The sequence below is a fragment of the Dasypus novemcinctus genome, chromosome 14, assembly GCF_030445035.2.
Source record: "Dasypus novemcinctus isolate mDasNov1 chromosome 14, mDasNov1.1.hap2, whole genome shotgun sequence".
Lineage (NCBI taxonomy): Eukaryota > Metazoa > Chordata > Mammalia > Cingulata > Dasypodidae > Dasypus > Dasypus novemcinctus.
The window spans coordinates 88,227,819-88,242,412 of record NC_080686.1 but is presented as its reverse complement, the minus strand read 5'-3'; positions in this window follow the sequence as shown (position 1 = coordinate 88,242,412).

Sequence of the window (14,594 nt, the reverse complement as noted above, 5' to 3'; positions counted from 1 at the left end):
CCAGTGCTGCTGATAAGGATGGAAGCAGTCACAGAAGAACACACAGCGAACGGACACAGAGAGCAGACAACCGGGGGGGGGGGGGTGAAATAAATAAAAAAGCAAATCTTTAAAAAGGAAAAAAAAGAAAATGCATGAAATGTTTTACTTTTGATATAATTTGGATCAGATATCATTGGGGGGGGGGCGCGGTTTTTCTGGTTTCAAAAGACAGAAAAACTAGCCCAAACTAATTGAAGCAAAAATGGAATGTATTGGCTCAAGAACATGGGCAGTTTGGGAATAAACTGGGCTTCAGGCAGAGCTGGATACAGGGACTCAGACAAAACCACCAAAATTTGGTTTCTTTGCTTTTCTCTGCTTGACTCTGCCCTCCTTCGCGTGTGAGCCTTATTCTCAGACGTGACCTCCCTTCCTGGTCACAGTCTAACTCTTAGGACTTCTCACCTTCCTTCAGCAGGGAAGGGAAACCCTGTCCTCATAGTTGCCCAAGCAGAAAACTCTGGGGTTCTCTATTTGGGCCCTGGCTTGAGCCCACACAAACCACTGTGGCCGGGAGAACGGGCTTTCCTGGGTAACTGGCCCTTACACCCATGACTCACTGCTGGAACCAAGACAGAACTCAGCATCGTGAAAAGCACATGGCTGGAAGTGGGAGTGGGGGTATCCCCTAAACTAACTCGGCAATGTAGACATGGCAACAAAAGAACAGGCATCTACCATAGCTCCCAAGAAAATGCCTCTCAGCTACTGTTCCCAACACGAGGTGGATTTGCAATGGGGGGCGGTTAATAGAATATTTATCACGGCTAAGATCTTCTTTCCTGGGCTTGCCAGCCTAAAACTAGAAGTCGTCTCTATGAGATTTTCATTCTTCTTCCACTGGTGTATTTGTTCTTTCAACTAAAACATTTTCTGAGCGCAAATGAAAATAAGGATGATCATTATTAAGCATTTACATGCATAATTCATATATTATCTCATTCAATTCTTACCTCCAGCTCATTGATTCTCAAAGGGTGATTTTTGTCCCCCATAATACATTAATGATATCTGGAGACAATTTTGATGGTCACAACTATGGAGATGCTACTGGCATCCAGTGGGTAGAGGCCAGGGAGGCTGCTAGATATCCTACAGTGCCCAATACAGCCCCGACTCCTTCCCACAATAAAGAGTTATTTGGCATAAATATCAATACTGCTGAGGTTGAGAAACCCTGAACAAGCTCATGATGTCAGAACTGCTATCTCTGTTTTTATAAATGAAGAAAACGGCTTAGAAAAGTTAAGTAAGGAAAGTGGATGTGGTTCAACTGATAGAGTGTCCCCCTACCATATAGGAGGTCCAGGGTCTCCTGACCTGTGTGGTGAGCTGGCCCACATGGCACTGCCATGCACAAGGAGTGCTGTGCCACGCAGGGGTGTCCCCTGTGTAGGGGAGCCCCATGCTTAAGGAGTGTGCCCCTCATTGAGCCGCCCGGTGTGAGAAAAGCGCAGCCTGCCCAGAAGTGGCGCTGCACACACGGAGAGCTGATGCAGCAAGATGACGCAACCAAAAAAAAGAGGCACAGATTCCCGGCACCAAGAATACTAGTGGACACAGAAGAATACACAACAACAGGGTGGCGGGGAGAGAAATAAATAGAAATAAAAATGTAAAAACAAAACCAAAAAAAATTGTTAAAAAAAAAGTTAAGTAACTCATCCAGCTTGTGCAAAATAGGAAAGAGGGGGACTGAGATTTTAACCCAAACCCTTGTTATTATCTAGTGACTACTAAACTTGAAATTCAGTATCCCTCCATGCTCAACCAAGCTAAATTCTGATTCAGGGGGCCTGGCCCCCAGGTAGCTGTCTAATGGGGGTCACAGGTGAATGCAGTGTACGCAGCTAGTTAAGGAGTGTTTGGGAACTGCTGCAAGACAAAGGCGCCGCACCACACTGATGCCAGGCACAGCTCTAGGTGTGACAAAGCAAAGCTGCAATGCCTCTGGAGGACACCAAGTCCCTGCACGACCTTGACATACAATGGGAGAAGCGCATACCAGTGAGCACAACCCACCTCCAGTCTTCACACGTGATTTCCCCTCTGCTTGGAATTCCCTTCTTCTTCTCTTTTCTGGCTTCTCATCCTTTAAGCTCGTCTTCGAGAAAGGTTTTCCTGACTTCCACCTCCAAAGTCTGTTTTCAGCGGCCTGCCTCTGTAGGCCCCTAGCACCCCAGACAGAATTCTCCTGCCACTCTCCTCATGCACCACTGTAACGAGCATTCACTTGGCTGTTTCGTCCACTAGACCGGAAGCCTCCTGAGGATGGAATGCATGTCTACGTGTCTTTGTGTCTGGCCCAGCGCCCAGCTGTGGGCTTTTCTCCACAAGCGGCTATTTGTCTACTCCAGGAATCTGCAAACTTGTTCTGTAAAATGTCAGGCAGCAAATGTTTTAGGTTTTGCAGGCCTTACGGTCTTGTTACAACTACTCAGCTCTGCCACCACGAACAATATGTAAACAAATGAGTATGGCTGTTTCCCTATAAAACTTTATTTACAAAATCAGGCAGAGGGCCAGATTTGGCCTGCGTGCCATAGTTTGGTGACTCCTGGCTTACTACAATCACCATTCTTCCACTCACAACACTTCATTTTTAACTGGGCACATTGCCCAAAATACCACTAATTTCCCAGGCTCCCCTGCAGTGAAATGTGGCCATATAACTAAATTCTAACCAATGAGATGCATGCAAAAATATTACTTGGGGCTTGTGGGAAGGCTATTTAAAAGGAGCTGATTCACTTGGGAAGGACTTCTTTCCGCTCTGCTTTCCTCCTTCTAACCTACAAAGAGTTCCAGCAGCCATCTTGGACGGCGAGGTGACTTTGAGGAAAGAGGCCATGGGCTAAGAGGGAGGGACAGAAATGTAGAAGCCCGAGGGGAACCATCACACTTACGTAGACTTTCTGAGAGAAATAAACTTCTCTCGTGCTTTAGCCATTGCATGTGTTTGTGCTGTTATATACAGAGGAACCTAAACTTAACTTTATAGCAACACATGGGAAACACTCAACTAATATTTGACTAGAGGAAGGAATGCCCAAAGTGTAGGGAAGCACCCTGGAGGAAATCAACTCTGTCAGGGTGGGTAGGGAGTCATGGAAACAAACAGAAGCCAGGACACACCTCAGGCCTTCCCATGGCTGAGCTCCAGGGATGACTCAAGTCTCTGGCCAGTTCCTCCTGGCCGCTCTTTTCCTCCCCACAGGGGAATTTCCTTTTATAGCGCCGCCATCAACTACCCTGTCTTCTCTATCAAGATTACCTGTCAAAGAGAACCCAGTTCCCCATACGAGATTGCGTGGTTCCTTGTCTCTTGAAAGGGATTTTACTGGCCAGACACCAAACAACCAAGGGAGCAGGATCTAACGGACTAAAGAAATATAACAGGTCTTATTGTCATGGTCCCTGATTTGTTTGCCTTATGGTCAGCAAGCAGGTGGTATAGAGGGAAAAGCCTGACTTTGGCATCTGTCAACCCTGAATTTGAATAGTGATTCAAGTCACTTCGCAATATTGGCCAAGGCACATAATTTCCCTGAGCGTCAGTTTCCCAACACAATCGGTCAAAAATAACTACCCTGCAGCGACGTGAGAATTAAATCATGTAAAGGTGCCTGACAGGGAGTAGGGTCTCAAATTATTCTTTGGGAACCTTCTCTCTGCCAACTATCCTGACGATGAGGACTGACTCAAGACAGGATGATGAACTGGGATTTGGATGGATCCCCTGCCACTGCTTTGGAAGGCCAAAATCTTCCAGGCTTTCAAACTTAACACTTCCTTCCTTTGCTCTTTTCTTAGCCCGTTCCCACACAATTATATTACCTTTTTTTAAAATTCCCCTACCCTACATTAAACCACGAGCGGAACAATCCTTATAATCTGTAAAAATCCATTTTTTTCCTGACATTATCTCCTGCAACCAGCCACACTGGAGTCCTGCAAAAACTTCCAGTGCTATAAGAATATTCAGTTCACAATGTCACACTGCCTGGCCACACATTTTCATTTTTCAGTGACAGGGTCATCTCCAGTTGAGTACATGGTCCCAGGACACTTCAGAAGACCTGGAGGCTCTTCCCATAAAGGTGGCTTACAAATGCAAAATAGTCCATGTCCCAGGAGAGGTCTGAAAAAAGCTATTAGTGCCGAGCAGGGGAAATGAACGACCCAAAAAAAAAAAAAAAAAAGCTGCCAGCAGTGAAAAGAATCCCAGCATTCAGTGTGTGAACTGGCTCCATAGAGCAGCTGTTGATGAGGCTGTAAACTGAGCACCACTTCCTGTAAATGGTGTCAAGGAGAAGAGGGGAGCAGGCTCTGGAGAGAGAGTAAGTGAAGGCAATGGCTCTTTGGAAGCATTCATGGCAGGGACATTTATTGGGGGGAAATCAATAAAAACAGCCCAACCAAGGGAAAGAGGAACAAATTATGGTTATCGATCTGGGAGGGAAAGAAGCAAATGGCCCCTCTTTTTTCTAGTGCCTGGTGAAACAAAGCCTTGTTTTCACCCAACAGGGCACCTGAACCTAACAAAAGACATGATTAGACATCAGGTAAACAAGAGCAAAAGCCTGATGGAGGCAGGGTAAGCAAATGACTATGTATAGTAAAACCTTTCTCTTCGGTTGTTAACAATAACCATAGCGTAGGGAGAAAATGGAATAAATTCAACGACAGAAATTGATTAATAGTATTAACTTCCCCTGTGTATGGGACACTGCGTTAAGCACTGTACAGATGAGACAGAAGACAATTGTCCTTTCATTTATTCATTCACTCAATAAAGACCTGCTGGCATGGACTGTGTACAGGCTTTAGCTCCATGCTGGACATTCAGTGATGAACAAGGCAGCCATGGTCTCGGCCCATATACAATTTTTTTTTAAAGATTTATTAATTAATTTATTTTTTAAAATTTATTCCCCTCCCCCTGTCCCAGTTGTCTGCTCTCGGTGTCCATTCACTGTGTGTTCTTCTGTGACCACTTCTATCCTTATGACATGCACCAGGAATCTGTGTTTCTTTTTGTTGTGTCATCTTGTTGTGTCAGCTCTCCGTTGTGTGCGGCACCATTCTTGGGCAGGCTGCACTTTCTTTCGCGCTGGGCGGCTGTCCTTATGGGGTGCACTCCTTGTGCGGGGGGCTTCCCTACGCGGGGACACCCGTGCATGGCAGAGCACTCCTTGCAGGCATCAGCACATGGGCCAGCTGCACACAGGTCAAGGAGGCCCGGGGTTTGAACCGCGGACCTCCCATGTGGTAGGTGGATGCCGTAACCACTGGGCCAAGTCCGCTTCCCCCATATACAATTGATGTTGGAGGGAGCAGGGTGTAGCAGTGAGGGATCCAGGTTCTTGAGTTGAATTGCCTTTTTAGAAGCCTCGTTCCATCACACCAGTTGTATGATCTTAGACAAGTTACTTAACCCTGCCATACCTCAGTTTCCCCATCTGTTAAAAAAGGGATAATAATAGCCTGTACATTGCAGAGTCGGGGTGAGGCTTACAGGAGATAATACAATTGAGCATTCAGAATAGAACCTGCCTTGCCGTGAGTTTTGGTTGTAGTGGTAGCTGTTGTGGTGGTTAGTACTGCAGGCCAGAGGGGCTGGGAAGGCAGGCCTTGGGCAAGTAATGACAGGTGCACTGAGAACTGGGAGGGAGAAGGGCCTTGCTGGGTGTTAGGGAAATCATAACAAGAGATACTGATCTAAGAGCTAGATGAAGTCACAGAAGGTCAGCGATACCAGGAATCTAACAGCTCCTGATTTTACAAATGAGGAACCCCAGACCCAGGGCGGGTATGAGGGGGTGGCAGGGACTGGACTAGGACCTGGCCTCCTGATCTAGCTCCTTTCCCCAGACTGATGGGGACCTACTCAAAACACAAATACAAGGGACAGTGGACCACAAACTAAGATATAAAAGCCAATACCATCCCCCCGAACCCCGCTCCCCAAATGTCATCATCACCTGTTTCATGGCCAAGCAGAGCAAGTGGTGCCAGGATTTAAAGTTCCGCTCTGCTGTCAAATGGGCTGGGGTTTAAACCCCAGCTCCACTACTTATGAGTTTTGCAACCTTGAGCAGATGACTTGACCTCTCCTGCCTCAGCTCCTTCTCTGGTTAAATGAGGTTAATGATAGAACCCACCTCCTAGGCTTAGCTGTAAGGACCAAATGTCCCATAAATAGCAGCTTTTGTGGGGGAGGTTTAATCTCAGACCTGGCTTACTTGGAGATTTCATTTAGTCCTTCAATTGCTAAACTTGTGCTTTCTGCGTGAGGCTGTCCAGGATTGCTGAAGTAATGAAAAGTTCACTGGGGTCCTGAAATCCTTGGGGGTGATGCCTGGGGCCCCCTTTTCCTTGTTTCTGTATCTCTGTTCCACACTGGGCAATGACCTGGGCATTTCTCAGAAGTGGGCTGAAATAAGTTGAAGCAGTGTCACTGTTATTAAGGACCCAGAAATAAACTTCTTAACAACAGGCAGGCTTTCTGTAAAAAAAATTAATCACACATTTTATTTATACTATTAGGCTACAATATTTAGGCTATTCTACAATAACACCTTTATCATGATATAACTTGCATACCATAAAATTCACCCTTTTAAAGTACATAATTCAGTGGTTTTTGTATATTCAGAGTTGTGCAATCATTGCCACTAATTCCAGAATATTTTAATCATTCCAAAAAGAAACCCCGACCCATTAACAGTCACTCCCTATTCACACCCGACCCCTACTTCCTATTTCTCTGGATTTTCCTATTGTGGGCATTGCACATAAATGAAATCATACAGTATGTGACCTTTTATGCCTAACTTCTTTCAATTAGTATTACATTTACAAGATTCATCTGTGTTGTAGCATGAATAGGACTTTATTCCTTTTTATAGTTGTATAATATTCCATTGTATGCATAGAACACGTTTTGTTTATCTACTCATCAGTCGATGGACATTTGGGTCGTTGCCACTTTTGGGCAATGACAAATAATGCTGTACACGTTTTTGTGTGGACATATGTTTTCAGGTATACCTAGGAGTGGAATTGCTGGGTCTTAGGGTAACTCTATGTTTAAAATTTTGAGGATTTGCCAAGCTGTTTTCTGAAGAGGCTGTCCCATTTTACATTCCTACCAGTAATGTATGAGAGTTCCAATATTTCTATGTCTTTGTCAACACTTGTTATTGTGCAATTTTTGGTCCTAGACATTCTAGTAGGTATTAAGTGAAAGAAATGTGCCTGATACAGTAAACAATATATAGTTGTTATATAAACAAATAATTTTCACATCCCAGTGTGGCTATTTCCAATTTATCTTATTCCTGTTTATCTGTCTACAATAATACATATTTCCCACAGTTACAACCATTTGTGTATACAATTTTTATTCTTTATTTTTCCCTTAACATTAAATTTTGAAATATCTTTAAATTTCCATAGGCTTCATAATTATCATTGTATTGGCTAATAGTCCCTCAGTAGATGGAAGATAATGTACTTAACCATTGAATATTTAGCTTGTTCTCAATTTTTCAATACCAAAACTATTTTTAACTATTTGGGAAAAAATGAAACACTTATTTGGCAACTTTTTTCAGAATCCCAGCGGCAACATGATATTAAAGAGGGCAGACAGGAAAAACACCTGACTGGAGTCCAGGGTCTTATTTTGTTTTCTTGTGTAATAGCATCTGAGATTCTGACCTGTTTATGAAATTTGGAAGCTTCACTGCTCAAACAAAGGCAAAATAGAACTCTGAGAAGAGGAAAAGTGACCGTGAAATAAAGAAAGTCTGCTTCCTGCTTAACTTCTATTGGGGCAGTGAGTTGCCAAGGGAGCAGGACTTTCATCCTTCCTCACTTTGCTGTCACTTCCTTTTCTGGAGTTTTCCATCGCCTATCTGTAAGCCCCTCGAAGGCCAGGATCCCCTGGTAGTTCTTGGGTCCTGCAGTTCCATGCTCAACACATTCTGGTCCTTATTTTATTTACAGATATGCATAGCGTGTCTCCCTCGTGCCTGCTTTGTGCTGAGAGCTTTGCACATGTGACCTTAATTACTTCTTGCTACAAACATATGAGGCAGGGACTGTTTAAAAGGGAATTAAATTTTTTTTTCTTAGCATATCATTTAGAAGTCCTGGACACTTCTCCATGGTAGTGCAAAGTTTCTAGAAGCATCCTTTCTTTATTGTAGGATGAATCCCTTGAGTGGCCCCTCTAGGAAATAAATGTAAGGAAATAGCACCCATTGCCTTGGGGAAGGGAAGGTCAGAATGATTGCCTACCCCCAGCTTCCTCTTTTGAGTAGGTAGAGTCTGCACCACTCTCCATCTTCTTACACCCTGAGTGGGCAGAGCCGGCTGCTTGGGGGAAGAGAGACTGTGGAGATAAGAGAAGGAATGTTCTTCATAAATAAAAATAGATCCTGCTGGGAGCTTCCTGCCCTGTTCACTGGCGTTGGTGCTCCTGGGCCGCCTTTCCTTCTCCTCTCCCAACTTGGATCCCAGCCCACCTTCACAAGATCTTTTTTCTCTCCTTTTCTATTTCTTGTCTGCTTCAGACAGTTCACACTGTGCGGTCACCCCTCGGGCTGAAGTGTGGTTTGCTGGCTTGGCGGGGGAGCGGCCGCGGTAGGCCTAATTCCGCTGCCCCCATAATAGGGTGGCTGGTCGGACTCACCGCCACCCCTGAAGGAAGCTCGGCATGGGCGCAGAGTGCCCTCGGGTCTCCCCTTCTCGGCAGCCATGCTTCCGCGGCCGCCCCTCCTCCCGGATGGCGCCACACGATGCCTGTAGGGCGGCACCCTTCTTCTTCTTTCTCCCTGCGCGGGCGCAGGGCGGAAAATTCCAGTCTGCCCTTTTCCCCTCCCCCGACAGCAGCAACAGCCAGGCGTGGGCGGGAAACTCAAGTCTGCCCTCTACCCCAGCAACAGCAGCCACCAATCACTAAACCCTGCCACTTCCCCCAGCAACAGCAACAGCCAATCCCTAATCACCACCCCTCCCCCCGTCCAGTACCGCCCACTGACCTTTCTCCGGCAACCAATCAGAACAGGGCATGGCTTCGACCAATCAGCCTTCCCCAGCCCCTATAAAACTGTTGCCTCTCCCTCAATAAAGTGGACCTGCATGTTTACCTTGTCTCCGCGGTAGTTCTTCTGCCGTGCGCCCTCCAGTCCTGAGAGCCCCCGACAAGGGCCTGGCCTCCCTTGTCCCCAGTTCGTCGCCTGCTTCTCCGGGCGACCCCGTCAGCCGAACCGCGCAACCCCTGTGAGACCGACCCCTCGTCTGCTGCTGGACCGACCCCTCGTCCCAAGCGGGACTGATCCCTCGTCCCGAGCGGGACCGACCCCTCGTCCTGAGCTGGACCGACCCCTCATCCGCAGCCAGACCCCACCTCTACCGACCGAGCAAGCCGCCGCAACACTGTGCCTAGCCTTTTGAGTCTTGATGCCTTTATTTCAGTGGCTCCCAACGTCTCTGTGCATGTGTTTTTACCACCAGGACACCTTTTTTGACATTAGAATGTATATATTATCACAAAACTAATGCATACGTATAAAAAGTATTCAAATAATACAGAATATAATGTAAACGGGGAAGTCCCTTATTATGCCATGCATCCTGAGGTAGCCTCCATTGATGTTTTTGTGCATTCTTCTAGATTTTCTACACATGACAATAATAGTATTAGTAATAGCTAATATTACTATGAGCAAAACACTGTACCTTACATTTTACCTATATTATCTTATTTAATCCTTGCAACAAGCCTGATGTTGGACTGTTAAATTCCATTAGACAGATGAGGAAACTGAGGCACACAGAGCAGTCAAAAACTTGCTCAAGGTAAAACAGCTAGCAAGAGGTAGAGGAGGGTTCAAGCCCCAGGAATCTGGCTCTAGAGATGGTTTTCAATGCCACCATGATATTTATTATAATGTCTGCAAATTGGGATCATACTATATGTACTGTTTTGCAACTTGCTTTTATACTTGGTTATTTTTTCAAACCAGTTCTTGTAGGTTCACTTCACTCTTTTTATTGTACAGCCCGGAGACCCCTTTAAAAGTAACAAAATTTCATAGGCTCTTGCATCAGTCAGGGTTCTCCTGAAAAACTGAACTAACCAGGTGTGTGTGCATGTGTGTGTGTGTGTATGAGTCATTATAAGGAATTGGCTCACACAATTGTGGGGGCTGGCAAATCTGAATATCATAGGGCAGGCTAGTGGCTGAAAATTCTGGGAAGAGTGATGTTGAAGTCTTCTGTCAAATTCCTGGAAATCCAGAACTCCTTGGAAATTCAGAAAGGAGTGGAAGGTATAGCTGTGAGGCAGAATTCCGTCTTACTCCGGAACCCTCATTTCTTTTAATTTAAGGTCTTCAACTGATTGGATGAGGTCAACCATATATTGAGGGTAATCTCCTAGGCAGAAAGTCAACAGAAACGTATTCTCTCACTGTTCTGGAGGCTAGAATCCCAAAATTAGAATGCCAGTAGGTCTGTGCTCCCTCTGAAGACTGTTGGGTGGGCTCCAGTGGTGGCTTCCCAGCCACCCGTGCACAACTCAGCCTCTGCCTCGTCACATTGCCATCCTCCTTCCTTCCTTCTGTATCCAATTCCTTCTTCTAATGAAGACATCAGGCATATTGGATTAGGGTGCACCCTAACCCAGCTTGCCCTCATTTTAACTAATAACACCTTCAAAGATCCTATTTCCAAATAGAATGACATTCATGGGAATGGGGTTAGGACTTGACCATGTCTTTTGGAGGGACACAAGTCAACCCGTGGCGGCGCCACATAAAAGGCATTGCACATTCTAAACGATTTTGTGTTTTGCACATCACACCGGTGGCTACAAATATTTGAAGAAACTGATACGTGTATGAACGAGACATATTATTTCTCTGATTTTACACAAGGTTTGGTGGTTCATAAGGCTGTATCGACCCTCTGCTATAATCCTCTGGAAGCCCTTCTCTTCACAGCCCACAGAAAGGAATCCATTGCTTAAAAATATCAGGAAATAACACAGGCTTGTGTTCTGGGACTTAACCACATTTTGAGGGCAGCCATCTTGCTCAGATTCTGTGCCCTATACTATCAGCTATTTCACCAGGCAGGGAGGAGACTACTGAGTCGATGTGTACTCTCCCCTGGGTAAAATGAAGGCGTCACCGGGGTGGTTTTAGCTCTGAGGCGCTGGAAAGATGGGGGAATGTGGTGTTAAAAAAGATTTGGAGTCAGAAGTCCCGGGTTCTAGTACCACTTTCTGCCGCTCCCAGCCGCGAGCCTTTGAGAAGGCAACAGCTCCAGTCCTGCTTCTGCTGCAACCTGAGTCCAGTTCAGCTCTCTCGTAGCCATCCCCTGCGTCAGCATGAGCTCCGGGGCAATATTCGTGAAAATGCTTCATTAACTGTGTAGAGTTATGCGAATGTATTATCTGGACTACAGAATTCTTGTTGCCTGCAACCATGCTTCCAGCATTTAAAAGATCCAATGATAGGATTCTCTTCTGCAAAACAAAAAAATGTTTAACCTGTCATTGTTCTCCTCAGCCAGGCTAGGACTACCTTGATCAGTTATTGGGTTTTTTAAAGTGGCAAACCATTTTCAAGTGAGTTATTCAATTAATCATTTGTGCCTTTTCATCATCTGCCTCTTGAAAGCCATCGTGTCTGGAGGAGCCGACTCAACTCCCCCGGCATCCTCTAAAGAGATCAAATGGCCTCCAGGGGAAGGCCCGATTAATGGAGAAATGAATTAGTAGCCAGTTGGAAAAATAAGAGAGAGCCAAATGGTTATCCAACATGCGGTTTACCTTGTTTCACACAATGAGGTGGTCTAGTAATCATGTAAATAGGATTTCTATAAATTGAGTCAAAATGGGGGAGACTGCTATTTAAAGGAACCCAGGGGAATAACTTGGTAGAAGAGCTTTCCATTTTCGTGAATGAGTCCCTTGACAGAACTGCTTCTTTTTCTAAATTTGAATTTTTGAAATCCAGTCTTCAAATTACAATTATTTTAGAATAGTTTGAAGAATCATACTCATTCTAGAGGCCTGGTGAATAAAAAGCACATGAACTGTGTGGCTATTCACATTTCTCTCCTGAGGGATAATGTTTAAACAAAGGCCGAGTCTTGATTATAGTCCCTTAATAAAATTGTCTTCAACAATGGAAAAAATTTTGACTGAGGATTAAAAACATTTTTTTCAAATAAATTGTTTAGACCAACAAGGGATTGGGCTCCCATTTGATGTATTAAACTCCCTGTCAGAAAAAATTTAGATGATGGGGAAAAACTTTGTGGAAATTTGTTTTCATTTTTTATGATTGGACTTGGATTTGTTCCAGAAAATACTTGGTTCTATGAGATGTGAAACTGGAAGGCTGCTTCTCCTTCAACCTGTTTAGGTGGAAATAACGTTAGGGTAAAAAAGTATGAACAATAGGCCTGAAAGGGAAAGGAAGTGTCCCAGAGCAGTGGGGCGGAGCTGGTGGGTGGGGCTCCCTCTGCTTTGTGTAGTGAAGGGGGTGGGGAGCGAGAAGACCCCAGCTGCTCGTATTTATATGCACAACAAGGTCCTTTTTCAGGGGGAGGAGGGATTAAGCATCATCTGAGAAGCCCGGGTTTTCTTTCCCAGTACATGCCTCCAGCACTACCTCCCTGGAAAAAAACAGCACCATTGCTTTCCTAATCTCTCTTTCCAGCTGTTTCCAAAATAAATACACACACAAACGACTTAGATAGATGGATACATACCCAACGCAGACAGACTCAAGCCAGGGCCTAAAATCAGGCCTGGAGGTCAGGCACACCCACAGGGAAGACACCTTGGCATTACCTGGACGGGACCAAGCCTCTCATCTTACAGAAACTGAGGCCCAGAGAGGACCTGCGATCACACAGCAAGGTAAGTGCGGTGGGCAAGCCATTTCTCCCGCCTCCCCCTCCTGGGGCGCACCAGTTGGGGAGATTACAATGTAGCATCATCCCTGCCTTGGGGACAGGGAGCCAGGGGGCGTGGTGCTCATTAGTGAATAAATCGAAGCCACCACCTTTGAAGCTGCGGGAGAGGATCGCAGTTAAATATCATTACCCTCTGCAAATGAAACGTTTCCCTGCTCGCAACCTGTTTTCACTTGTTGCCTGGGGCCACTGGCCACTTGTGGCTGCAAAGATCACTACTGAACTCCAGCTCACAAGCACCTGTTTGCTTCCAGTTTCAGCAAACTGGAGGGCCAGGACTGGTTCTTCTTATTAAAAGCAAACAAACCCATTATTAAAAGTAAGCAAGGAGAACTAAGATGAAACAACTGATTAAAGGTCTCCTGGCTCAAAGACCTAAATTCACCCGTTTCCCCCAACAAAACCTCCCGTATGGAAAACGTGCAGTAGGGATGCCAGCAGTAGCGTGTTCCGAATAACGAGCCCTCCTGAGGGCCTGCGGAGGCCAGGCACGGCACACACATCACCTCCAACCCTCACGATGGAGAAGGGGGTGTTCTATTGAGTATTCTAGCAATGATGGGATGGACAGGTCAAGGAAGTTGCTCATGGACATGACCAAAAAATGGAAACAGCAGGATTGGAACTCAGGTCCTTGAATCCAAACCCCACATCCACGTTGTCCCCAATAAAGGCAGTTTCTCCTATCCCCCCATTTCTGCTATTGATTTAAAAATCATGTCAAGACATGAGAAGAGGAAGCCTCTGTCTACCCAACAAAACCTCCTGAAATTGTAGGCTCACTGGTGGATTTGCTCAGGACAGGAAGCTTGGGCTGCCCACGTCACTGAAATGTGTGAAGGAGGCAGAGCAAAGGCTAGAGATGCTAAGCTGCTTGTGCTAAGCATCCTGCCCTGATACCTGCCTCATCAAGTGCCGTTTCTTATACTCGGTTATGAGGTGAATTGCGTGCCCCCAAAAGACACGTTGAAGTCCTAACTCTGAGCACCTCAGAATGTGACATATTTGGAAACAGGGTCATTGCAGATGGCATTAGGGTGGGCCTTAATCCATTAAAACTGGTGTCCTTATGAGAAAAGGGAAATCAGGATGCACACAGACAAAAGAGAAGTCGGCCACGGGATGGTGGAGGCAGAGATCTAAGAGCCGTAGCTGCCCGCCAAGGAATCCCAAGGATTGCTGGCCCACCACGGAAAGCCAGGAAGAGGCAAAGAAGGACTCTCTCCTGCAGGTTTCAGAGGGAGCAGGGCCCTGCCGACACCCTGGTTTTGGACCTCTAGGAGTATGTGGCAACAAATTTCTGTTGTTTTCAGCCACCCAGTTTGTGGTATCTTGTTACAGCAATTCTAGGAAACGAATACCCTCTGCTATCCAAACAAACCAGAATGCAGCTTTGCAGATCGAGAATCTTGAACTTGCCAGTGAATCGAGAGCTCATCTGACTCTTGGTGACATACTCCTGCTAAACAAACTTAGAAGAGACTGACATATAGACAGAAGGTTAACTGGCTACTGTTGACTTTTGTTTACCTGAGATTTTTAATGTTATA